Here is a 25,544-nt window from a genome sequence, read left to right as displayed (position 1 = left end):
GGTTCTGACCTTCTCTCCAGTAGAGGGCAGCGATACACAAAAACTCACTGTATTTTCGAAATGAAAATTCTGCAGAGGGATGAATATCGACTTATGGAAGGAGTTCATTTAAGCGTGTGTATAGTTTAATTATGCAGTAATGACGGTCATGATGACTTCTTTCACCATTAGTCAAAGCAAAGAGAACTTCCTCCAAAGAAGAAAGAGATCAAAGTGTGAGTATAGTATAAGGGCTTTTGCATTTGGGGTTACTTGACAAACTGCAGATGGTTGAAGATATTCATACTGAACTATCTCACTTCCCCAGGACATTTAAAAAGTTTCCTTTCTGATTCCTTGTTTTCTGATCTAAAAACTATTTTGTAACTTCCCCCCGCTCCCCCCCAGGCTTTACTTTCTTGTTTCTCGTTCACCTCTGTTCATTTGCTGTCCTTCCTGAAACCCTCTGCTTCACAGCCTCCTCTCACAGTTTTGTTCGTGTGTGCCATATCTTACAGAGCCAGGAGAAGAATCCTTGTGCCCCCCTTGGAAATCTCTCCCCCAAACTGCACATCTTCTGAGACACCCAGGAGTACTGGGGCTACTCGTACAGACAAGTGTTATGCCTAAAATCAAAATAATTAGTGGTTCACAAGGACCATCTGCATCATTGTGTAAAACACCTTGAACTTCTTATTTCTCTAGGATGGAGACTTCTCTAGAAATACCAGGAGAGAATTTATAACAAGACTTCCCTCTCCTACTCTCCTGGCCAAGAAGGACTGAAGTCAGGCAAACAAGGGGGATCCAAAAAACTCACCAAATGGCTTACATTCACATTAGGCAGTGCTAGTAAAAAAAGAAACAAAAAAAACCCCTTTCATGCTGGCATTTACTTTGAGATCAGATACTTTTGTGCACAAATATCTCCTCTTTCTTTTTTACTTTTCAGTCTTCAGAGGAAATTTGGTCTAATTAATTTTCAGGAAGTTTGGATAAAGGCTAAAAATGTGTTATCTGTTTTCATGAATACCTAGTTGTCTTGGTTTTGCATTGATTAGTTAGTAGTTCTGCTAACTAATATAATCAACCAGTTTGGTACAAATTTTCATAAACTATCAGACATAACATGACTTACTCTGCTTTTAAACTTCATAGGCCTATGGAAAGCAAGCTAAATCTTCATGTAATTACACAGAAAATATTATATAAACTCTACTAATTAGGTCTTCACACACCATCATATTTTAAACAACAGGTTATGACAGATTTGACACTGACTTGAAAATACAGCTTATGATGACAAGTCAAAAAATTCTTTTTAAGAGATAAGAGCATAGGATATTGCTGTGTGTGCAAACACTGAAGTAAGACAATGAACCCTCTACTCTTTAGCTTATTTACTTGAGTTAGCCCAGATTCGGCATCTTTGTTTCAGTTCTGGAACTAGGAGAGTATTGTACCTTTATTTTGTAAAACCAAACTAATTGTATGGCTTTAGGGTGCAATCTGGTAGAACAATGTCATGCTGACTTGATTTGTACAATTCAGTAACAACAAATTTAGTCTTCTTTCATTTTACTGCAGGACTTCTGGGAAGCCTCAAAATATTTTATTGTCAGTAGCTAAATCCTAATAAGATGGACAGTCTTTTCAGTGATTTTCCCTTTACACCACCTACTACACCTACAATTAAAAAACCTCCAAGAATTATTTTTAAATAGACTGACCAATTTTTTCCCCAATTGGTTGATCACTTGCTAATTATCATAATTAACAACACATCAGAATTTCATATCTAATGCAGTCTGCAGATTCGACCTACACTAGTAATTAAAAATGTCAACACTGCATCTTTTCTTCCCCCTGTTGTTTTTTTGTTTTGTTTTGTTTTGTTTTTTTTACCCTGGGACGTTAGGTCTACCTTGTTGATGACAAACAAAACAGGAAAAAAAAGTATAAACAGCATACCTGATATCCCTGCCATTTTTTTTTTTCCATGCTTGTCATATAACAAACCTTTTTCTATGACTAATATTATCTTTTAGTCCATACTTACTACTTTTTTTGCTACCAAAAATAAAATATCAAGTACATTTCTCACTAACTTTTCCTGGTTTGAGGCTTAAAGAAATCACATTTGAAACCTGCTGGTATGACTCACTAGTAAATTTAGGACAATAAGAATAATATGAGTATTCTGTTAGCTCATATTCTGTTTTAGCTATTCCATAAATTGTATGTCAAAATCTCATTTATATGCGTATATGCCACTACACAGCCAAAACATGGATATGGTGTTTACTATTTGGCAGATAAGTGATTCGAACCACTGTTCAAACACCTTTTAGTAGGTCATACACTGTGGCTGAAATTTAAGTTTCCCTGACCGGACATGCGAACATCAGGGTGCCCGCACCGCGGCCAGGATGAGCGCAGCCTTTCACCGCCTTTTCACTTTCTATACTGGCTACCACAAACATTTGTAGTTACACCTGCCCAGCCCACACTCCGCCCCTGCAGCCCCCCGACCCGCAGCGGTGCCGCCGGGCGCCCCGCGCAAGGACAGCGGCGACCCGCCTGATTGTGGGGTCCGCCTGTCGCGCCCCCGCCCCCGCCAACAGCAGCATCCCCGGGAAAACGCCACGGCCCCGCTCCCACGCCCCCCAGCCCTCCCCGGCTCGGCTGGGACCCCTGGGAGGGCACCGCATCCCAGTCCCAAACGGGGCATCCCCGATGCCCAGGGGATGTCTCCGGGATGCATTTTTGGGGAGGAAATGTGTGTGTGTCGGGGGGGAGGAAATGTGTGTGTGTCGGGGGGGAGGGCGGGGTTCAGCTGCTTCCTGTGGGGCTCGGGTAGCCCGGGGTGCAACGGAGTCCCCTGGGACGGAGGCCCTGAGGGTCTTTCCCGCAGGCATGTCCTTGGGTGCGGGCAGGAAGGGCGGCTGAGCGTGCGGGACTACCGCCGCTGTAGTAAGAGAGCTGCTCCTCCGGTGGTTGGGCTGGGGAGCGCTGGGCTCCTCCTCCTCGTCCCCCCCAGCAGTGTACAGCCGGGTGTGTGACTGACGAGTCTCCCCTCGTCTATCTTTTTCTTTTTTTCTTTTTTTTTCTTTTTTTTTCCTTTGCCATGGGTACACACACCGAGACACGCACATGACAGCACTTGGGTGCCAGCGCCGGTGCATCGCCAGGAGGGCTGTGCTTCACTTCGGGCACGCACACACGCATGCTGCTGCTGCTTCTGCTGCTGCTGCTGCTGGAAGTCTTTCTACACGGGGATTAGCAGCCGCCTCTCGCTCTCTGTATTTCCCTGCCTCTTTCTTCTCCCTTCCTTCCCTTTCTCCTTCTCTCCCTCAAACGCCTGACTGACGGACGGCGGGCAGGAAAAGGTAAAATGCGGGCGTGCAGCTTGCTGACGATACGGAGGGGTGATGGTGTTCGCGGCGTGCTGCGCGGTACGCCCTCGGCTCGCCGGCCAGCCTGCCTGCCTTGCCTGCCCTCCCGCCGCGCCGGCGGCTGCCGCGGCCGCCGCTCCCCGCCTCTCCGCGGCTCGGGGGATCGGGTTTTGCCGCGAGAGGTTTGGCTTCTCCAGCCCTCCCTCCCCTCTCTTCCCCCGGGCCGCGAGGTAGAGAGGTTCCCCGCTATTGTGCTACTCGCGCTTGGCACCGCGGGTGCGAGCGTGCGGGAGCGCTTAGCCGGGGTTTCGCGGGAGGAGGCTGGCTGTTAATTGCTGTCTGCGCGGAAGAGGAGAGCGCTTCCCCTGGCAGGGAACCCGGGCATTATTCATTAATCCCGGCTGGAGAGTGGCAACGGGAGGACTCGTCGTCGTCCCCGCGTCGTGTTCCCCCCTCCCCGTTTGCTGCATCATTCAAATAAGTGATTCCTAGCTGGCCTTGCGTTGCGGGGCTGCGTGCCCCCATCCGCGGGGGCTCTGCCAGCCGCCGTGCACTGCCACCCTCCTGTGCCCGGGGGAGCGCGCCCCTCCCCGGGGAGCCAGCGGGAGAGCGGTGCGGGGGCATCGGCCGCGCCGTGTCCTGCCCCGCCGTGTCCTGCCCCGCCGTGTCCTGCCCCGCCGTGTCCTGCCCCGCCGTGTCCTGCCCCTCCGGCCCCCGCAGCCCCGCGCCCGCTCCGTGAAGAGTTGCCGGCAGTTGCTCGGCCGAGTTTGTCCCGCGTCCCTCCCCGGCAGGACAAGGACAGCGGGGCGGATATTTGCCTCCCCCCCTCGGCGAAGCCCGCGTGGTGCGGGGATCCCGTGGAGCGGGAGGTCCGGCGCAGCCCCGCCGAGGGGACCGCGTCCCGCCGGACTCGCGCGGACCCCGATCCAGACTGCCATCCCCAGAGGCGCGGGCGCCTGGGAGTGCGCTTCAAGCCGGCAGGGGACAGGAGGGAGGCGGTGTTGCGGAGCCTGCCCGCTCGGGCAGCGGAGCTCCCCCGTCGCGGGGAGGGGGCGGTCGGGCCGGGCAGCACGCCCCGGGCGGACGCACCCCGTCCGCGGGCCGGCCCCGGCTCGGCTCAGGTGTGCGCGTTTAGCGGCGAGGAGCTCGGGGACAACCTGGGCAGCCCCCGGGGCGGAGGTTAAAGCGCCTGCCGGGAAGGGCAGGCCTCCCTCCGCCGTGCCGGTGCCCATCGCTTCCCGGGCAGCGGGACCGGCACCGCCGCTCCCCGCCCTGCGGGTGCCCGAGCGGAGAGGACACAGTTACCGAGCTACCGCCGTTCCCCCGTTCCTCCTCCGCCGGGAAGCCGAAGCATTTAGCGAGGTCCGTTATGTAATTACGACTTTTTTTTTTTTTTTTTTTTTTTTTTTTTTTTTTTTTTTTTTTTTTTTTTTTCCCCCTCTCCCCTCCCTCCTCCTTCTCCCTTTCTTCTTGCTGTTACTAAACCCGGCTCAGGATGCCGGCAAGGAAACGGCAACACCATGCTTGTTTATGAAGGAAGCTGATAGTTTTATTTGCTCTCGGAGGAAAAAAAAAAAAAAAAACCCACATTAATAATGTTTAAGCGCTTTAGTTTCACACGATTGATTTTTGGTTAATCACATCTCATTCACGTTGTTTTCTGTACCTCTCAGTGGTACCTAAATATGCTGTTAAAGACAGAAAGCCAAAAAAGAAAAAAAAAAAAAAAAAAAAGGGAGTGAGAGAATAGTAAGAGAAGCAAAATATGTGATAACTGTACTGGACAACACGAAGTTGGTTATTAAAAATATAAAAAGAAAGTAGTTGTTTAACTTAGAGCCTACTTACAAGTGAAAAGTACGTGTGCTTGCAGGCATGGTGTATGCTCAGCTTGGATTGGATTGTATTTCAGTGTTAATGCACCTTTAAAAAGGCAGCGCTAATTTCTACGCCTGTGCGGGTCCAGTGTAGATGCTTAAGGTATTTCCCCTCCCTTAAAAGACATTGCGAGTCTGAGCATTGTTCACTGATCCAAGAGATCCAGAAGTCTAAAGAGTGCATATTGAAAGATAAATAGGATATATATATGAAGATCAAATAGCTGCTGATAGTAATGATTACATGAAAACTAGGAATAGTTAATGGCAACAACACAGTTCCTTGTTTTCATCTGTTACAGCTTACTTTTCTGTTTGATACTGCATATTTCAGATAACTGTATAGATTAGGTAACTTTAAATTAGTATGAAATAATTAAAACATATGGGAGCAAAATATGCTGTTTATTGGAGAGCTTCTCAAAGTACTACAAAGGGTGCAGTAGTGTTTCAATTTATATATATGTGTGTGTGTGTGTGTATCCTTCTGATTTAAAGTTTTCTTTTACTTCACCAGAACCCTATACAGTTTAATTCAAGGCTCATTCTGTCTGTCTCTTGTGGAAATAACTCTTGGAAGCATATCAGTGTAATCTTTTTGTGTTAAGCCTTGCAATGTTCTTTCTGTAAAGGTGGCACATCTCAGTGCTGCTCTGGGTAGTGATGTTTCCACCTGGAAATACAAAAAGAATTGCATAAATAATTAATGAGGTAGTGTAATAAATGAAGGTAATCCCACACTTAGGAAGAGTAGTATGGGAGGAAGAATCTATGGAATTTTTCCATTGTCATTTGCACCCTGATTTCATAACATACAGTAATTAAAATTTTTCACCCAAATTATAAGAGACAGATGCAATGCCCTGAGATTGGCATTGCCGTTTTAAGTAGATTAGATTTCAAGGTACTTTAAAGTGAGGTAGTTTATTCAACCCTTAATCTTTGTAACCAAACTCAGTTTTTACTGCCTCTGTTGTATTGTCTCTCAAGATTTAAGAAAGCTATTTTTGTCAAGGGCACGTAATTAATGCTTGTTCTCTTCTTATGCCAAATTTTGCACTTGTGAATAAAGCTCATCCAAAGGAACCTGGAAAGTGGATCTCCATGGTAACGAGGGAGAGATTGAGAGAGAGGGAGAGAGGATTTTCTCCCTCACCATAGGTCAAGACCAGACACCTACCCATTCCTTAACTTGTAGCAGCATTCGTTGGCACCTTCCTCTCTGTGGTTATTTTGCCTCCTGGTGTGTGCTTTTACTCTTGCCTCATGCTCGCAGAGTGAGAGCGGTGCTACGCTGGATGAGCACAGCTTCTGTGTCCCTCCCTGTCCTAATCCTGCCTTCTGCTTTCGTTGTATTTAAGTGCTTCTATTACTGTATGAATTTACTGTGGTATTTTGGGAAATAGCTTATTTTCCCCATCAGATTTTTGTTTTGAAGACCTGTCTTGTCTCTATCTGTGTAATAGCTGACAGAACCTTACTTGTTAGTCCTCTTCAGATGGAATTCTGTTCATCTCCTTTTTCTCTCTTATTTTTCTGTGCTGTTTTTTAAGTTTTAGATGTTTCATAGCGGTAAAAGCCATCTACTTCTCACCTGGGTGCGGGGCTGAATTTAATTTTTTTCAGTCAGCATATGAGATGTGTTACTGGGGTTACTGTTTACAGATGTTCAGTGTAGAAAGGCTTTCTTTTGCCCTAACTCTGTCATTACAGAGCAGCAATATGGAACAACTCTGGGCAAATCACTGTTTTGTTTTTTTTTTCCTTTTCTCTTCTTTGAAGAACTATCTACCTAGACTGTCTCTTTCAAAGTTTATCATTTTATTCTAGATGATCCTATAGTCAGATACTTAAAACTTTCACTGAGAAATGTAACATATTTTCTATTTCCATTCTCCTTTCTGTACTCAGTTTTTGTAGCTACATTCTCATGAGAGGATACCAAATGGCTTTTTAAATTACTCCCTTAGGCTGCTGGTGCACCAGGTCTCTCCGGGCATGTTTCCAGCTCTTTTGCCTTTTCCTGTGACATATCTTGGGATAATTTGAAAACATCTGCTAAAGCAACCATCTTAATATAAGACGGCAGTCATCATTTGTCACGGAGCAATATGTCATTTGTGGCTCTCTAATTGGAAGACAGATGCTGACTTTGGCCTTCTTAACTTGTCTAGTTGGCAGATTGTCTGTAGAAACACTTTGCAGTGCTTTGAAATCACACAGTGTATTCCTACTTTTCTGTATCTCTGTTTCTTAAAGAATTGCCTGTGCCATTTGAAAATCTGCTCAAGAAACCATAATGATAGCAGCTAGCACATTCATAATCTGCCTTTCCAAGTAAATTTTACTTTATCCACCTCTCCAGTATCTTCTGTCTAGATGAGAGCCATTTTAAAATAATTGCCAATGTAGCTTTTTCTTTAGCCTTTGTCTATGAGAGCAGTTTCTGGTCTCTTGCTGCCTGATGCCCTGTCCCAGTATTGGTGGCATTTCAATGAATGTCACTCATTCCAGCTGTTTCCGTCTTTTGGAAATTTAACATCACCTTTAACTGAGTAAGGAGGTTCTTCATCTTCTGATTTCTTATGCTAACGAAACTAGGGATTTGAGAAATGAACTTCTGCCTGTGTGAAGGAAATGTACACTTCTAGATGCCTAGATCCAGACTTCAAACCTCAGTTGCCATGGTTCAGGTGACAAAAGCATGTGTCATCAGCTCATAACCAAAGATCTCAGTAGTTACAGATGGTGTCTTATACCTAGAAGGTGCTTTTTTTTAAGCTTTGTGGGTTAATTTTGAATGTAGGTTGCAGTTGCTTGAGTTGACTCGAAACATCTTGCGGGTTTCAGCATCTTAATATCCTGATGTGGGGACTCTGGTGGATCAAGTCAAGGATTTATTGTTTTTTTTTTTTTCCTCTGTTGTGGAAAAGGGAGATAAGAGGGTGAGGAGCCAAAAAAAATATGTGTCCATCAATTATGCTTGAAAGTCTATTAATTGTTCTGGGTGTACATCCTCTCTGAAGATATTTCAAGGAATGGACTGATGGTATGGTTGCTGAGTTACTTTTTCGAATTAAGGGAGTGGGTTTTTTTCAACCAGCTTCCCAAGTGTGGATTCAGTTGCTAATTCCGTGCTTGTGCGTGTTTAGTTTTGCAGGTAGAACAGGGTGATGTATCTGATTGGAGGTCAATAACAATAAGAGGCAATGACTAGCAGTTTCACCTACCTTTGTCATAGTTCACCTACCTTTGTCATAGTAACTTCAGTTTTAGCAGTGTGCATCCAGCATTGAAAGTCAACACTGAGAATTACTATCTCACTGCTGTTCTGTGAGTTACTATCATTTTGTCATCAGGAAAAAAAAAAAAAAAATAGAAAAAGGAAGAAAAAAGGGTGGACATGAAATTGAGGTGTCTGCTTTGTGGTAGTGGTCTCAAGAGTATCTTTTTGTGTATAGCTGGTCAACAGACAGTGTGCAGTTGCCTTTGTCCAGTCAGAAGTATTGAGAGTCAGTGTGCTCCATGGATGCAAGTTGTTTCTCAAATGTCCAGAGTATGTGAGAAGCTTTATCTTCTTTCCATCCTGCTGCGGTGAGAATATTTGGAGTCCCTGCAGCATTTCATTCACACAGGGTGATGTTCATTTTGTGGTTCATAGAGGAATGCAGCTTCTGGTTCCGTGATGCTGGAACTGCATTGGTGCAAGTTTTTCACAAGGGCTTCAGAGATCCTTTCTTCTCATCAGTCTGTGTCTTCTGGCTGTCTATTGGTTGGGCATAATACTCAGGGTGTGGTATGGTTCTTAAGAGATGTCAGCATTGTTGCATCTGGTTTACCACCATAATGTTGTAGGGTTTTGGGGTTTGCTTCTCTCTCTCTCTCTCTTTTTTTTTTTTTTTTTTTTTTTTTTTTTTTTTTTTTTTTTTTTTTTTTTTGTGTGTGTGTGTGTGTGACTGTATTTTAGAGCATCACTGAATTCCTTTATTAGATCCCATTTTCTAAGAACATAAATAGAACTGGATTTGAGCAACCTGATCTGCTGGAAAGTGTGCATTCCCAAGATGGGGATTGGAATTAATGACCTTTAAGGTCCCTTCCAGGCCAAACTAGAACTGTGGTTCTGTGATTCACCTCGCTGTTCCTTCTAACAGATCTTTACTTGCCTACAAGTGCTTAATCCCAAATTTATATACAATTTTGTAAGTAAAATCGATTAATATCCCAATAGAGCTTTTTAGTGGCAATGGGATGGCAAAGTAGAATTAAAAGAAAAAAAAATCACCAAGGAAGGAATGAAAGGTGTAGAATTAGAAGAATTTATTGTTATTTTGTATAAATTAAGTATTGCAAACATCATCAAAACAATTTAGATTAAAAAATAAATGATAATTCTGCAATTCCATTCATGGAAGAACTATACAACTGTAAAATGTAGTATTTGAGAAGATGATTAAAATTTTAAGAGGAGAATGTCCCAAATATCTAGATGATATCTGCCCTTTAATAACAGCAGCAAAATAGGGCTAGTGATTACTAGATTAGTGATACTTTGAGAAGTGTCATGTGTATCATTGTATGAAATTAAATACTCTAAAAGAACAAATGCAACGTCTGTTTAGGAAGCACTGTAAGTTTTAGTGGAAAAGGTGGATTTCTTAAAAGTTTTGATATGGGTGTCTACGTGATAAAATAAACTCAGATGGAATTATAAACCAGAGATTAAACCTTTTCCTCACACAACTGGAACTTGCTCTTCCTTGGAAAAAGAACCAACGCAGGTTCCTTTTCTTAGCAACAAAAGAAACAAGCTGCTGGTATTGCACTAGGAGAGACTACTGAATGGTATTCAAACCAGCTGGCTGTCCTCTTAGTTCAAAAAAAAGAAAAAGTTTTTAATTCCTGAAATACTAGAAACTTATTTGTGTAAAAATTATGGTTGCATCTTCCTCTTAGTTTTGTTTTTGAGGTGTTGTGGTTTGGTTTTTTTGGTTTGGTTTGGTTTTTTTGGGGGGGTGGGGTGGGGGGTGGGGGATGGAGGGTTTGGTCCATGACAGCTACTTAAAATACAACATTCTTTGTAGAGCTGTTTCAATATCGGTGTAATGTCCTTTACAGAATTGTAGTGGCATGGTAGCTGCTGAGCGTTCACTTCACCTTGAGTAGAAATGTTCGCTGGAGTTTCTGTATGTAACCTGCAAGTCTATATGGTGTTTCTTATCATACTGTGATGGTGCGTGGGCTGACTTCCATAATTTGTATGGTGTTCTACATCTTCGTAGCATGATATAAATGTCCCTACTGGGAATCTTCATGCTGTGTTTTGCGGGGAAAGTTATACAGCAGAATTATACATGAACAAAAGCTTAATACAAGGACGTTCCACAGTGTCCAAGTACTTTGGTCATTTACAAAGCACGTACATGAGATACTTCTAAAATCAGTGCCGTGTGCTTGAAAATAATTAATGTGTTATGTTAAATTACTTTCCAGAGGATGTTTTTGACAGAATCAAGGCAAAATATGAGAGTATACTAAAGTCCTTGACCTGATCCTTGGCTCTTTATGCTGACCAGCATTTTGAGCATGAACTGCGGGAGCAGGGTGCCTGCCCTCTATGAGATGTTAAATGTTGAGCGCCAGTTGGTCAGGCCCATATTGAAGGGGTTTTTTTGTTTGAAAAAATGCTGAAATGCAGTAGCAACACTTGTATGCATTACACTTGTAGAGCTCTTCTAAAGACAGAAATATTTGTGAAGAGATTATTCAGGGATCACAACTTTTATACTAGGAGAAATACATTGCATCGTGTTTCTTTATTCTAAATTTCTGGTCTCTCTGTGACAACACACAGCAAAGCATGGTGAGAGAAATATGAAGGTTCATCTCAGTGCTCATTTTGGTTTCTTTTGGAACTAAAAATAAATTTTGCATACAATGAGAAGAAAATTTTTCAATAATCAAATTTTCTAGCATACTTTTCACATTTATAGAAACTCTTAACTTGATTTTACTATTTAACTTTGTCTGTAGTTTGCTTTGAGCTGCTGTAGAACCAAAAATAACTGGTCCATTTTCCCAAGGACTTAGTGTCTCTCTAAGGATAGATAAACTAATACACAGGAAAGCCTACAAATGTAAATTTTATTTGTTTAAAAGCTTTAATATTATTATTCTGTAATGATGTCATGCTAAAGTTTATTTTTGTATTTAGAATGCTACATAATTCAGAACAAATGCTGCCAGTGGTCTGTGCACAGTTCCCAGGGATCTCTGTTTCCCTGATGAAAGAAAGAATGCTTTAACCTGAGGCTACTGTAGAAAACCTCAGTATTTTATTTTTTTGCAAATTAAGGTATACTGATGAATAAATTATATGTGGATTTTCTTTTTTTTTTCCTTGGTTCAGCTGTTATTCTTGTTTGTTTGTTTTTATACAAAACTGGAATAATTGATTATTTGTGGTATAATTAATTAATTAATTGATGAGTTTGCCAGATCTAGTTTGCCTTTCTGGCTTCGTTAGTATACAGAGTCCTTGTAGCCGATTTATACATGGGTTTGAACAGATGCTGAATGAGGCTGTGTCCTGGTTTTGAGAAATTTGATTTGGTTTTTTTTTACTGATTTGTATTAAAATGTGAACATCACGTTGACTGTGGTTTTGTATGTACATGAGAGCCTTATGTTACTGTTGAGCATAAATTATTAACAGTTTTATCTGATGATTTTGCCTTAGCATTTAGTCTAACCATAAACTGCTCTGAACTCATCTTCCCTTCCCTATCCAGCTCATGGCAGCTACTGCCCACATTAGCCATATGCTTGATGAATGTGGAGTACCTCTTCAGGCTCACATATGCTTTGAATTTTGGTTTAAGTCAGGATTGATTTTTTTAATGGGGATTTTTTTTCCTCAATCATAGTGAAAACAAAAGTGTGTGAGTTTAAACTCCCTTATTCTTGATGTTGATCTCTCCCTGCTCTTTGGTTTTGTGGGGAAGGCTCAAGAGAAGCTGAGATTAGCTGTTCAGGCACATGGGACACTTTAAAGAGTTTTTGTTGCCTTTCTGGTGGAAGAAATGAGATCTTCAAGGAGGAAAGGTGAATTCCTTTCTGGGAAGTGTTGAAGGCAGTAAGTGCACTCCTCACTCGCATCTCAGGGCTGAAGAGGCCACTTTAGCTATTGTCAGGTGGCCTGGAGAACATGAATTTATAGACATGGTATCTTAAGTCAGCAGCAGACTGCACAAAGCCCAGGTCAGTCAGACCTGTGGTGGTGCTCACTTGACGGCACGCAGGGCAGACCCAGCTGTCACAAGCCTACTTCTCAGGAATAGTCACTCAAGTGGGTGTATTATTAGACAGGTTTTCTGCATAGTCATGGTGAGTGGCCAGAGTTTTGGGGACGCCGGTGGCACAGTCACATTCCACTCCTGTTTTTGATAATAGTAAACACCCCGTACTCTTGGTAAAGGAGATAGTATTGATGCAGGCAGACGTGTGCCTTCTACAGAGTGTGTGTAGCCAATATGTTATTTAGTATACCCTGTTATATGGCTGAATAAATAAATAAATGCAAGACGCCTGTAATAGATCTGAACTGTAAAATCTAATATGATAATGCTTTTCCCACCACTTGCAGAGCTCAGTAATTTATTACTACAATTTGGTGTCATGGATATGATTCATTCTATTTTAGTGGATGCAAACAAATTGCTTTACATTCGTGTAGTAATTTATTACTCAAAGCTGAATGCATGCTTTATGTGATACTGAGATTCTTGAAAAAATTATATTTATTTTATTTATATGTATTTTGGGAGATGGAAAAAAGTACGTACTATTTCCAGCACGTACTATTTAAACAATCATCAGAAAATGTTTAATTCAGCAGTCAAGAGGTCAAGAACAGTTCTTGATCCAGTTGAATTTCAACGACAAATCATGCTGGAGCCAAACTGGGTCCTCCCAACATCTGATACTAAACCTGTGTGTAATCCAAATACTCAGTCACTTTCCATTTTTTTCATCTGTAATATGCTTTTATTTTTATTATTATTATTAAGCTAAGCTGCCTGCTGTGTGTTTTGTATTGGAAAAAGTTAAGCCCCACGGTATTAGAAAAAAAATGTTTAAATACATTGATCAGTATGTGTGCTGCACATCTTCTCTGTTTAAAATAGATAAATAATGAAAAAAATTCATTTTGCTTCCCCTTTTGAATTTACAGCTTAGTCATGGATTGTTGCCCACAATTTTATGGAGCCTAATCATGTAGTCCTTTTTTAATTGATTCCATTATTATCATTACAATATACCACCTGAAGTAAGTAAATTAATTCAGTGGCATCTCTCTGGAGCGAAGTTTGTGTGTGTGCTGGAAAATTAAATGTGGCAAATGTAGTATTAATGGTTATTTTGTTAGGCATTTTCTTAGAGTTTGCATGAACATATTTTAAGAAATAGGATTAATTTTTTGTATTTATTTCTAGGTCAAATACTTTTTGAAAGTAGGATGAAATTAGCCATGCTTTATCTAACAGTTACTTTTAACTAATTCTTCTTGTGCTGATAAATAAAGACGAAATTAAATGAAATATATACTGAACAAAAAACATTGGGAAAAAAAGTCAGAACTGTGTATTTTATCTAAATAGACCAGATCTTGTTCCTCTTTATGCATCACCAAGATAACATCAATGGAAAACAGAAATATATTTGCAGTAGAGTTTGTTTCAGTATATGCAATGTGCGGAAAACTGTTGTGTTTTTTGACTGGTGTGGTTACAGGGAGGTCAGTGGGATGAAAGAAGGAATCTATTTGACAAAATTCTAGATTCAAGTAGGTGGAAATGTGAGCAACATAAAGCCAAATGAAAATCTGTTTTTGTTACGTAATTTCTTTTTTTCAGCATCTACTATTTGGAGATTTTTGAAATTTGCCTCACCCTGGACTTTTCGGGGTTTGGGGTTTTATTGAGGAAGAGAAGGGTAGAAGTTAATTACATGGATCGTGGGACATACAGCAACTGGAGGGAAGGACAGACAAAAAAAACCCTGAAAACAAATGAACAAAAGACTCAAGGTCTTCACTTAGGCAATTAAGAAATAAATCTGAATTTTAGGACTCCAAGGTTTAGCACATAGAATATGAAGCCTCAGAATAGTCCATGAGTAAAGCAAGAGCAGAATGTGTGTATGAAATGTCTTAATGCGTATCACAACTGACAGATCATTTGTGGAGGTCAGGACAAAGTAATACATGAGACGTGTTCTCTGTCTCCTCCTCAGTGTACCAATACAATATTCCCCTCCTGTTTGTTGCAATAACAACATTGTCATTGTTTATTTGATAGGAATGAGTCTTGAGTTTAGCAAGGAGAAATGAGTTCATAGGAAAATTGTTTTACATAACAGAAAATCACATCACACTGAAGTAGTGCAGACAATTTCAGTTTTCCTTGCCAACTTTGTTGCAAGTGAACACACAATTTGAATTAATTTTATAACATAATGAAGATGTATAACCAAGGACAAACATTAAACAATTTAAAGTTATGCTTTTAGATTTGCAAATGTTTACACTTTTATTTATAACATCAGTTCCAAATGCATTTTCTCTTTCAGATATGGTAGGCTTTTCCCACTTTCCGACAATGTCTGGTAATACAAGTGAAAATAGTGCAGTAATTTGGAACAGTAACATTGGGAAAAAAGTTACAGTCCTAAACAAATCATAACGTGCTGCATATTCCCTAAATAATTACCTAGTAGTTGAAGTCAAGCCAGATAAAAATATGCTTGTAGTTCTAAATTATAATTAATTCTCCATTGTATTTTATCAACAGCCTGAATTTCAATTTATAATAACATTTCTGACTATCCTGTAAGGTCAAATATTATTGTAAGTACTTTTTCTGGCAGAGTGGTATCTTTTGCTTGTGTCAGAGTTCAAGGATCTTCTGGACAAAGCTCTTAAGTTACAGAGTTAATTTTAGGTAGTCCTGAAGGGAGTGGGTCTTGATGATCTTTGTCAGTCCCTTCCAACTTGAAATATTCTATGATTTTAGATTGAGCAAAATCAGAACACACTTTGAAGTAAAAAGCAGGCTTAAACAGACTTCACCATCTTCAGCGAGGTGCATAAAGAGAACCCTGTCCATTATCCAGCATAGCCTGGTGAAGCCTCTAATGTATACACATAGAATTTTTATTGTTAAAAGAATCTCATTAGATTGAGCATAGTTAGAATAATCCATAGGAGCCTGATCTGCTCCTCACTGAAGTCTGTGGCCCACTGTGAATGTCATGTGTTATCATTTCCTTGAGCAGGCACTGGATTATGTCAGTACATGAGCGCAAAGATCACATCTTTTTTTTTTTTTTTAATTTTGAGAACTGCTGGGATTTTGGCACTTCAGAATGTTATCTCGTAAGTGCTTTGCTTTTCCACATGAATCGTTTGAAAGTCAGACTTTATACTGCTACTTGGTCTCCTTTGTATGTGGTTAGTATTTGTGGGGGTTTAGACGCTTTATATGCACAAAAATGACACTTTTGAAGGGGAAAAAAAAAGGCTCTAGAGGTTCAAAAGTGTGAATGTTCATGGACAACAGAAATCCTACTTCAGGCTTGACTTTTTACATTGTAGAAAGATATTCCAGGTTTCTTTCAAAGAAAAACTTAATCCCCACTTGGAAAACCTGCACATAGCCTAGGTTTTATCTCTGTCTCATGTTAGATACATGTATAGTACTTAACAGAGGTTGAAGTAGTGCATGAGATCATCTAAGCTGCCTTGAATTTTACATACAGAGGATGGAAACTGGCAGTTAAGCTAAATATTGGAAGATAAAGATATTATTTCTCTCACTAAGAAGACCTAGTCGTCAAGACTGTCAAATTCATTTGTGTGTCAATTACAGTTTCAGAGGTGAAAAGTCAGGCTGCTTTTCAAGACAAGTTTTTCTAATTAGAGTAATGAATGTTTGATTAATATTCCATTAGTAATATATGATAATTACACCCTGATGGGCTGTCACTTTAAGTATGTACAGGATAAGATCACAGATGCATTTTTATGTTGTTATGCCTTTGTCAGCTTTAGTTCCCATCAACAGTCAGCTTTATGCAGATGCTCGCTGAAATATTTCAGAAATACATTTTGTCCCTAAGCCTGTTAAATGATGCTGTCTGCTTTGTGGGTCAATGCCTATCTCTTGCTTTGTTTAACATTTCATCAGGGTTCTACGCTTTGACATTCGCTAGACTGAGCTTGCAGAGAGAAACTTTACTATTCAGGAAGTGTAATGTGTGAGGAAAATCCTGATTACTAACTGTGAATAAATCCAAATCAGGAAATAACAGCAACTTCATAAAAGTTGCTGGTGGAAAATCTATGGAATTCTGGAGGTTCAAAACCTTTCCCTACAGGGAAAGGTTTTGTAGAGATGCATGCAATTAATACTCAGGATCCCTGAGTTAATGTCATGTATCTCCCTAAGGGTGACAAGTGGCATTCAGTGTAGCTCTCAGGGATGAGAGCTTACGGTGCTTTCCAGTGAACCTCATGGTCTTCACCTTTTAAAGCAGCTCTGGCACTCATTGCTGACTGTGGGCATCCTGGTATATGAGGCATATTAAGAGGGAAGGAGGGGAAAAAAGGACTGGGTGTGATGCACAGGGACTGTCTGGGTGCACATCGGACTGAACTTCCCTTTTTTGTCCTCCTTGCCTTGTTTTCAATTCAGGCTAGATCAGGAGACCATTTTCCTTGTACTGCAACCTTTACATTTGGCTGAAAGCATGTGTCACAGAGCAAGAATGAGGCTTTCTTTCACAGTTGAAAAAAGGAAACCTAATTGTTGCTGGCATACATATTTATACGGGCCATGTGTTAATTACCCAGGGTTGCAAATGGACAGATACGTTCTCCAGTGGTGTGTGTGCATGCTGTAGTATATATAGGAGTAATTGCAGTATTTGAATATTTCATTCATTCTGCACTGAAATAAGGTTTTTTCCAGCACTTTTAATCTTGGAACACTTTTGCGATATGAAATAATACATTTTTTTAAACTTAACAGAACTACTTCTTTTTTTTTTTTTCTTTTTTTTTTCTTTTTTTTTTTTTTTTTTGAAGTCATATCATGTAGGGATACAAGATTCCAAGAAGTTAAGAACTATAGTGCAATGTGGTCTGACTCCTGGAATAGTGCAGGAATGAGTTACTGTAGAGGACTGTTGCCCTTTCTCTGTCCAGCTGCAAATCTGTGAGAAGAGCTTTGCAATTAGCTTTTGTAAATACTAGCTGACGGCAGAGGAGGGTTTGAGACTTTAGTTTCCTGGGCTCCACTCCAAGTTCTGGAATGAAATACACTTCAGTGACTGCATATCTCCCTGCCCCTGTCTCATCTGTCTCCCCTACCCTGACTGCTTTGTCTCCTCATCTTGACTCATGTTCATTCTGTGTGCACCATGCTTCTTACTGCCTTTTTTCTGCTTTATGGCGAATGCTACCTCTGTCATGCTGTCCATAAAGCATGGATGGAGGATAGAAGGCACTAGAAACAGTACATTTTAATCTCATTTTTAGCATTCATGCAGTTGTGCCCCGCTGAACAGCAATAAGCAATGACAAAGTCTCTTGCTCACCTGTGGATTCAGGTGTGTTTGGTGACTGTTGCAGGCGGAGCATGTTCTGTGGGACTGGGGTAAAAGAGATTTATTTCAACTTCTAATGTGCTCCTGTTGGGTGAGATGAAACAGCAGATTTCTAAGGCCACCTTTTTGTGAGTTTTACTGCTTTCAAGCCAGAATAACCCTGTGGCCCTATTTTTAAAAATGGAAGTGGTAGCTTTTCACTGAGATATTTTTAAGAATTTGAGTTCAACTTTTTTTTTTTTTTTTTTTAACTGATCAGATGTATCTCAGCTGCACTTCTGAAAAAGTTTAACAACTCTGAACAACTCAGGCATTTTCAGTTCATTTGTAACTCAGATAATTTTACTTTTTTTTATTTGAACAAAATAAGTTAAAGGATTAAATCTGAACTAAGATCAGTCTGTCTGTGGCAGTAGCTGGGACTGCAGAGATGCAGCCAGTTGCCATTTAAGGTGGATTTCCTGTTCTTAGGGGAGATTGTTTTACCAGGAATTTATTGGTCGGATATCATGGATGACTCAGGACTGTGCAGAGTCTTTCTGCCACTCGTATGGAGCTGCTTTCAAGGACAGTCTACAGAGTGTGTAATTCAGCGGTGGATGGTGCTAACTACTCACAGGAAACTCGAATCCAGAGGTAGAGCTGAAAAGTGCTGTGATGGACATGGGAGCAGGAGAAACTTGGCCAGGGAGGGCAATTTTGAGTTGTTGTTAACAGGAGTTGCCAGGACATTTCATAAAAAAAACTTCTTATGGCAGTGAGCCGAGAAATTGAGATCCTAACGCAAAAGCAATTAATAAGGATTGTTTGGGGAAAAGATGACATAGCTGTTTGGAAAAGCACTCAAGGAAGGTGAATGTGACCTTAGAAATCAACTGATGTGCTCAGTTTCATATCCCATTATGTATTCCCAACAACAGAGGCGATTCTGCTTTAGAGATGGACGATGTAGAGATGTACACTCCCATGGTTTACCAGCAGAAAACTGCACGGGGTATTTCCACATTACTAGGAGTAAACTGGCCTTGTGACAGCAAGCACTTGTAATTGAAGAGAATGTTCAATGAACGGATTCCCTCTTTAAAAGAGAGAGGATAAGTGTTACTAAATACTCCTGTTTCTTTGTGAAATTGTATTGGAGAAACTGCAACAGTGCCCAAAAGGATAAGAAATCCACTAAACTGCTCGCTGATTGCTGTGATGTACACTGGACTTGAATATGGTGAATACATTCATCATCAGCTGATATAGCCTTCGGTTTTTAGTTTTCTGATGCCAAATGATGATCTTTTTGTTTTAATTCCTACTAAAACTCTAGTGTTCCTGAAACAGTGCTATTATAAGGTTATGCTGGTAGCTTCATATCCTCATTTATTTCCTCATTTTTCCAGTTTAAAATGTCTTTTTTAATACTTGATTATTTTTTGTGGTTTTGTCATAGTAAATATGAACTTGAAATCTGCTGGAAATGGTTTCAAAGAATTTAAAGTTCTCCTTTGATCATTCTGTTAGTAGTTGAACAGAAGCATTTGTTAACTTGATTTAATCAGATCTGTGCTCCTTACTGCAATGAAATCAAATGTAATCTAACATCAACTTCTTTATATAGGATGAGTAATGAGATTGTTTTCACCCAAACAGAATGTCTTCTTCTTTTTTTTCTTTTTTTTTTTTTTTTTTTTTTTTTTTCTTTTTTCTTTTTTCTTTTTTTTTTTTTTTTTAGCTTTTATTATCCACTGGAAATGGAAATAAAATAAATTTTCCATTTGCACAAAAATTATGTATGTTGCTCACATTTTATAGGCCTCTTGGTAGAGGGTACAGTTTATTCAATTGTTAATATTAAACCCACTTTTCTTTCCCATCTGCGCCGTATAAATGCTGTTCATCTTCAGTATCACCATATTTCTCAAATCATATTCACATACTCTCATAATGGTGGCACCAAACACTCTGTGTATTTCAGTGTCTTGAGATAATACTAGTGCTATCTATAATATTCTCCATGTTCTCCATTGAAAAGCTCTGTAACCTTGTATGTGGTGTGTGGGAAACTGTGCTTAGGGATAATTTTAATGCTTACCCTTTATTCTGCATTAGTACTGCATCATAGAAGCAATAGCTTGAGGAAGAATACTCCTGCTCAGCTGAAAATTCAGGAGGTGTTGCGGTTCCCTCAGAGAAAAGATTTAATTATGTCTTTTTCTTTAGGCTTTACGTGGATTTGTATGTTCTGTGGTGCAGGAGAAGATATGGGTCTTTTTCTCCTGTGGCAGACAACTCATTAAATGTACCTAATACTATTGAAACTGCTGTTCCAAAGAAGAACCAGTTCTTGTCCAGTTAATTACAGCTTTTTGATGTGTCATTTATTTGAGTGTCTTACTGCAGCATCTTGTTTCCAACAGAGCTCAGAGGCTGCCTGTTTTTATTAACTGTGGGTGTGGCACATTGCAACAGAGGGAAGTCAGCATTGCTTGTTTTCCTTGCTGTTACCATGCTACATTAATAATCTCATATTTTAACAGTATTATTTGGTTATAAACTGATTTTACAGAGGATTAAACTACACTCTTGCTGATAATAAATGGATTTTTAGCTTCAGCAATTAATATCAATTTAATATAATTTGACAGACCCTAACACGGGTTTCAAACAGACCCAAATTAAGTAACTTTGTGATCATTTTGGGGCTTCCTTTGTGGCATTGAAACTATTGTTCTTTCATAATCACATCTTGTTAAGGACCATAATTCAGTTAACTCTGTTTATTTTACATCAAAATAAACTTTGAATATTTAATACTCCTGTGTCTTTCATATAGTTACAAAAGACTTTTGCAAAAATATTGGGTGAAAATTCTTGCATGTTAAGCAACTGCATGGAAATTACGACCTATTTTCTGATCCTTTTTGAGCAAATGATAAGATGGAAAAAATGCATTTGGAACTAGTGTAGGAAAATGGTTTATTACAGTAACTGTGTAATGATAAGGCTTGAGGAAACACTGATGTATATGGAAACTTGAGTGATTTGTTGAAATTCAATTGATGCCAACTTGTCTTCCATTTGAAGTCCTTATGTCTCACAATTGTTCCTGTAGAGCTTTTTACAAGAATGCTTCAAGAAGGATAATGACTTGGGGTTTATATCTACTGCATGCAGAATCAAATCGAGGAAGTGGGTTTTTTTCTTGTGACTGTTGTGTTTGGTAATCAGAAGCTCATTTGTTCTCTCCTTTCTCTCTCTTTGACTATGAAGATTTAGGTTTCTTACACTCCTCAGGCATAGTCCTGAAAAGTCTTCTCAGAGCTCGCAAGAGAAGTTCAGTTTATCTTGTGAAACAGTGGATGAAATGTCAGCATGGGAGCTGGTCTCAGATATGCTGCTCATTTGGGGCAGCAGCCTTGAGCTCAAACCGCATACAGACATACAAATAAGTCATGATTATAAAATGAGGACAAGAATATGCCACTCGTAATGCAGATGCAATAAGTAAATTCCATTCCTTTTATCTGATTTTAGCAACCCTCTGAATTTACTCCTTATTAGATGACCTGAAATTTTGCCGTGAACAAAGTGAAGTATACAAATGTTGTAACTTCAATTTATGCTGCAAATTTGCATACATATATATAAATAAAATTTACAAAATGCACGTACAGATAGACAAACGCTGTCTCAATATCTGCAGAACTCTGGATATTTTGGGATTATGTTGGATCACAAAACTAAATTGAGCTTTCATGCAGCTCCATGGGCTTCTGTGGAGGTGCTCAAAGCTAACTTAAGATTTTCATCTCCCTTCTGTACAGGAGAGGGGGCAAGAATGGAATCCAAATTCTGCTTTCTTTGATATTTTTCATATTATCTGTAAATTTTCTCTATTTGTAGTTAATGTTCATGTCATTGCAGTGCTACCTCGAAGACTGATTGAAATTGGTGACTTCTTGTAGAAAACCAGTTTTGCCCTTTAGTATCCCTACCCTGTGAAATTATAAGTGAGTAAAAATCCCCAAATCCAACAAATTAGGTTATAGGTATGCATTTATAGTCAGAAAAAAAGACCAATCTATTTAATAATCAATATAGGTGATTGATTAATATCAGGCTGTACTCCCTGAGCCTTACCTTCTTGGATTATTTAGGCTACTATTTAGAATGTATTTTATCTTTCTAAAAATATTACTGGCCACAACAAAATACATTGTACAGCTATTTTCCCATATATATGGCACCTTTCAGGGTGGTCATAGGCTCTCCATGGAGGCCACTAAGACATTAATCTCATTAATATTTTCTTCTCTCAGGTGTCCTACAAGTAAGAGGTAGAAGGAAAGTTGTGTACCTCTTTGATTAGTATAAAACTAGGTCATCAGTGATGTCTTTGCATGCTAGGATTTTGAGGTGTAAACCCAAATTTACATCCTCATATCACTTCAGTAAGAGCCAGTCTCCTGGTACACAAAACCTCACAAAATTTGCCTCATTGGGGTTCCCAAAAATTAGCCAAGTTCCCCTAAGGTTCTCCTGTGTTTCATGCTATTATATCTGTGTTGCTTCATGAACACCAGGTGATGTCTCCTTTGAGGACCCATTTTTTGGATAAATTCTCCATAAAGAAATAGACTGCAATTATCCATAAAGCAATAGTACTCTTGTAAAGACTGTTAGCAGGTTGGCAAAGTTTGGCTTCCTCCCTCATGTAGCAGAATTTGTCTCAGTGTGGGTTTATGCTACATAAACTACTCCCCAAAGGGTTTTAAGAGCTGCTGTACCAGAAACCTCCACTCCCTTTTGGGTAATAACCACTTATGACTTCGTGCATTAAGGGATGTGTGTGTCAAAATGTATTGACCTGAGAAGTTTGTGTTGTCAGAAGAACAATCCACTTCAATATTTACTTAAAGCAAAGGCAAACCTTGTTGATCAGTAAAATACAGAGGTGAGACACTGAATGTAAAGTTCCCCCACCATCACCCCTTGTGCCAAAAGTTAAAATTTCTGCAAGTCTGTCTCTGAATGGGTATTACAAACAAAAAATGTCATAAACTGTATTGCAGATCAAGCTCCCAGGGTACTCTGAATTTCTCATAGACTGATCTGAGGGATAGCTATTTTGATCTGTAACTGCCATGTTAGAGCTATTGGAAGGACTCATACGAACAGCTAGTAAATTTTACTTGAGCTTTGTTAATGAAGTCTCGAGATCTTAGTGAATCACCCAGGAACTTGGATTTAAATGTGTATATGTGATCAGACTGGATATAGCATGGGCTCAGGGAAACCTATTATTGTCCTCTGAGAAGCTAAACAAGATGAAGTCATGTGCAGGTCTGATCTCATTAGTTAACATTGTTCTGATCTCAATGTTGTTGACCTCTGAGGAGGCCTAAAAGAAAAAAAAAAAGTGAATCGTCATGTCAATGCACAAATCATGCTTATACTAACATTTTACTGGTAATATTATTAGTTATAAATGGAAAATGGTGCCTATTAAAGCAAATGGTTTAACAATTTGTAACATCAACAGCTGGTGGCTACAGTTGTGGAGAGAAGTACTTTGCAGCAGTGTAATAGGACTTGCTTTGTTTAGTTTTTATGACTGCAAATATTTGTTTTGAAGAGGGAAATAGCCAGAATAGTATTCCAGGGTTAGTGTTTTCCCAAAGTGTGTTATTTCCTGTTACATTTTATACTCTTGATATATTAAGTAGTTTGTGACAGACCACAGTAAGGATTTAATCATGCGTATCTACAAGTTTTTTTAAGAAGTAGGTGTTGAGTTTATTGAATATATAGGTAAGATAAGGGAAGTAAAGCAAGAAGAATGCAATTTTCCTTGCCTCAGTGAATTTTTTTGATGTCTCTACCTACAAATGTATCTTAAAAAAAAAATGAAAGGAAGTATGTCTAAAGCATAACATACTGTAACAGAATGTCCTTTTATTTCCTGACTCCTCTTTTTTGCTTATGTTTATTGCTCACCATCTTCTATTTATTTTCTCTTTCTGTATAACTTCAGTATACTAAAGAAGCTTATTGTTTATGTTTTAAGTTAATGGCCCTCTTTGAGGAAGGTACAACTTTTGTGTTGGGGCTTTTTTCCCTTTCATTTGCTTGTTTTATAGATTTGTAATATGATATTCCCTATATTTTGTGAATATTTTCATGGAAAATTGTTTGACAAGTAGCAAAAGATAAATTACTCACCTTAAAGCTGTGCTGCTTTAGCAATAATTACTTTTGTAGAGAAGGAAGGAATGATACAACAATTTATAAGGGGTATAGTCTCCACTTTGCCACTCTGGCTAATTCTAAATAAGAGAGGTATTTACATCCAGTTGCCATATACCAGTTTTACATGTATCGTAATAGTTAACACTTTATTCTGGTGTAAAGGTATTTTTACCTTTAAAAATATTCATAGTTTATGGATGCAGTGCTGCGCAGTATAAAACCTCTTCAAAGCCTTGGTTGGGTATTTAGTTTGAAGGTACAAAGACCTTTTGAGAAACAGTGTAGCATGGATAAATGAAGTTTGGAGGTCAAGTGTGCCCTTCTTATTTAATGTGAAAAAATACCTTAAAGGATGCTGGAGTGCACGTCTAATTTCTTTTTATTTTTAGAGTTCATATAACTCATAGTCAATAACTCATGTCAGTGCTTTCAGTTGTCTGAACCATAACACAAATTCTGCTAGATATTACATCTATAGTCTTTTGCAAGGCAGGATTTTCTTTTTGCCCATGGAAATAATATACAGTATCTTCCTTGAGCAGCTCCTAAAATGATTAATTAGTCATAGCCATGGACTTGCAAGAAAGAGTAGCGTAAGTAAAAGAAGCTGTTAACCAAAATCTTTGGGGAGAAGTAATAAAAGAAGCTGTCTTGGTTATGAAGAGGGACCTACCTGGAAATTCCAGAGACAGAATTCAGTGTGGATTGAGATCTCAATAGTGTTATGAGGAAAGATAAAACTCGCTCGCAGCTGTTCGGAGGTGGAGAATGGGGAGCATATACTGTTATCAGTGTGATAGCCTTAAAGGCTTTGCTCTATTGTTGGCAAGTTGTTATTACTAGAAAAATAATTCTATTTTAAAATAAAGTTGTAAAAAACCCTTTGAACGAGTGTTCACAAGCTCATTCATTTCAATTTAAATAGCAACATAAATGAAAGTGTATTAACATGTTTCAGGTCTTCAGTTTCAAAACAGGATATTTAGAAGAACTGGGAAAAACGCATAGGGAAACTGCTGAACAAATAAACTCAGGATTTTTTGTGAGGGAGGGGAACACCATTACCTTGATCATGGAAGAAGCTATCTGAAACTAGTGACTAAGAAAAAAAAAAAACCCCAAAAAAACATTATTAGGTGTTTCCTCATTTAGTTGACAAAATGGTCACTCTCCAGAAATTATTCAGAATTAGGGAGCCTGTCTGTTCCATTCCTTCTAGGCTAAACAAAAAAGAAATCCATTAAAAGATAGAATAGAAGATGCGTGTAGCAGGAGTTAATTACATATAGTAGGAGATGTTTTAAGAAACAGTTTTTCAGAGGAAGGAACAGAAAAATACAATGAATGAGATATGCCAAGGGAAGATTAGGCAGCAGTTTCATTATAG

General features: G+C 39.4%; 1 protein-coding gene across 5 annotated transcripts in view; it reads left to right on the top strand.

Moving 5' to 3' along the window:
- Positions 1-3,100: 3,100 nt before the first annotated feature.
- DLGAP1 (DLG associated protein 1) overlaps positions 3,101-25,544 on the top strand; it is a 407,039-nt gene continuing 384,595 nt past the window's right edge. For 4 of the 5 annotated variants that reach the window (XM_040080984.2, XM_040080969.2, XM_040081006.2 and 1 more), the window contains exon 1: positions 3,107-3,368. The gene's annotated coding sequence lies outside the window, so the exon portion shown is untranslated. Of the gene's footprint in view, positions 3,369-25,544 lie in introns of all 5 variants that reach the window. The other variant, XM_040080998.2, reaches the window with a different exon arrangement.

This window comes from Hirundo rustica, chromosome 1 (genome assembly GCF_015227805.2).
Source record: "Hirundo rustica isolate bHirRus1 chromosome 1, bHirRus1.pri.v3, whole genome shotgun sequence".
Classification (NCBI taxonomy): Eukaryota; Metazoa; Chordata; class Aves; order Passeriformes; family Hirundinidae; genus Hirundo; species Hirundo rustica.
The sequence above is the reverse complement of the archived record's forward strand: the minus strand, read 5'-3'. Positions and strand labels throughout refer to the sequence as shown.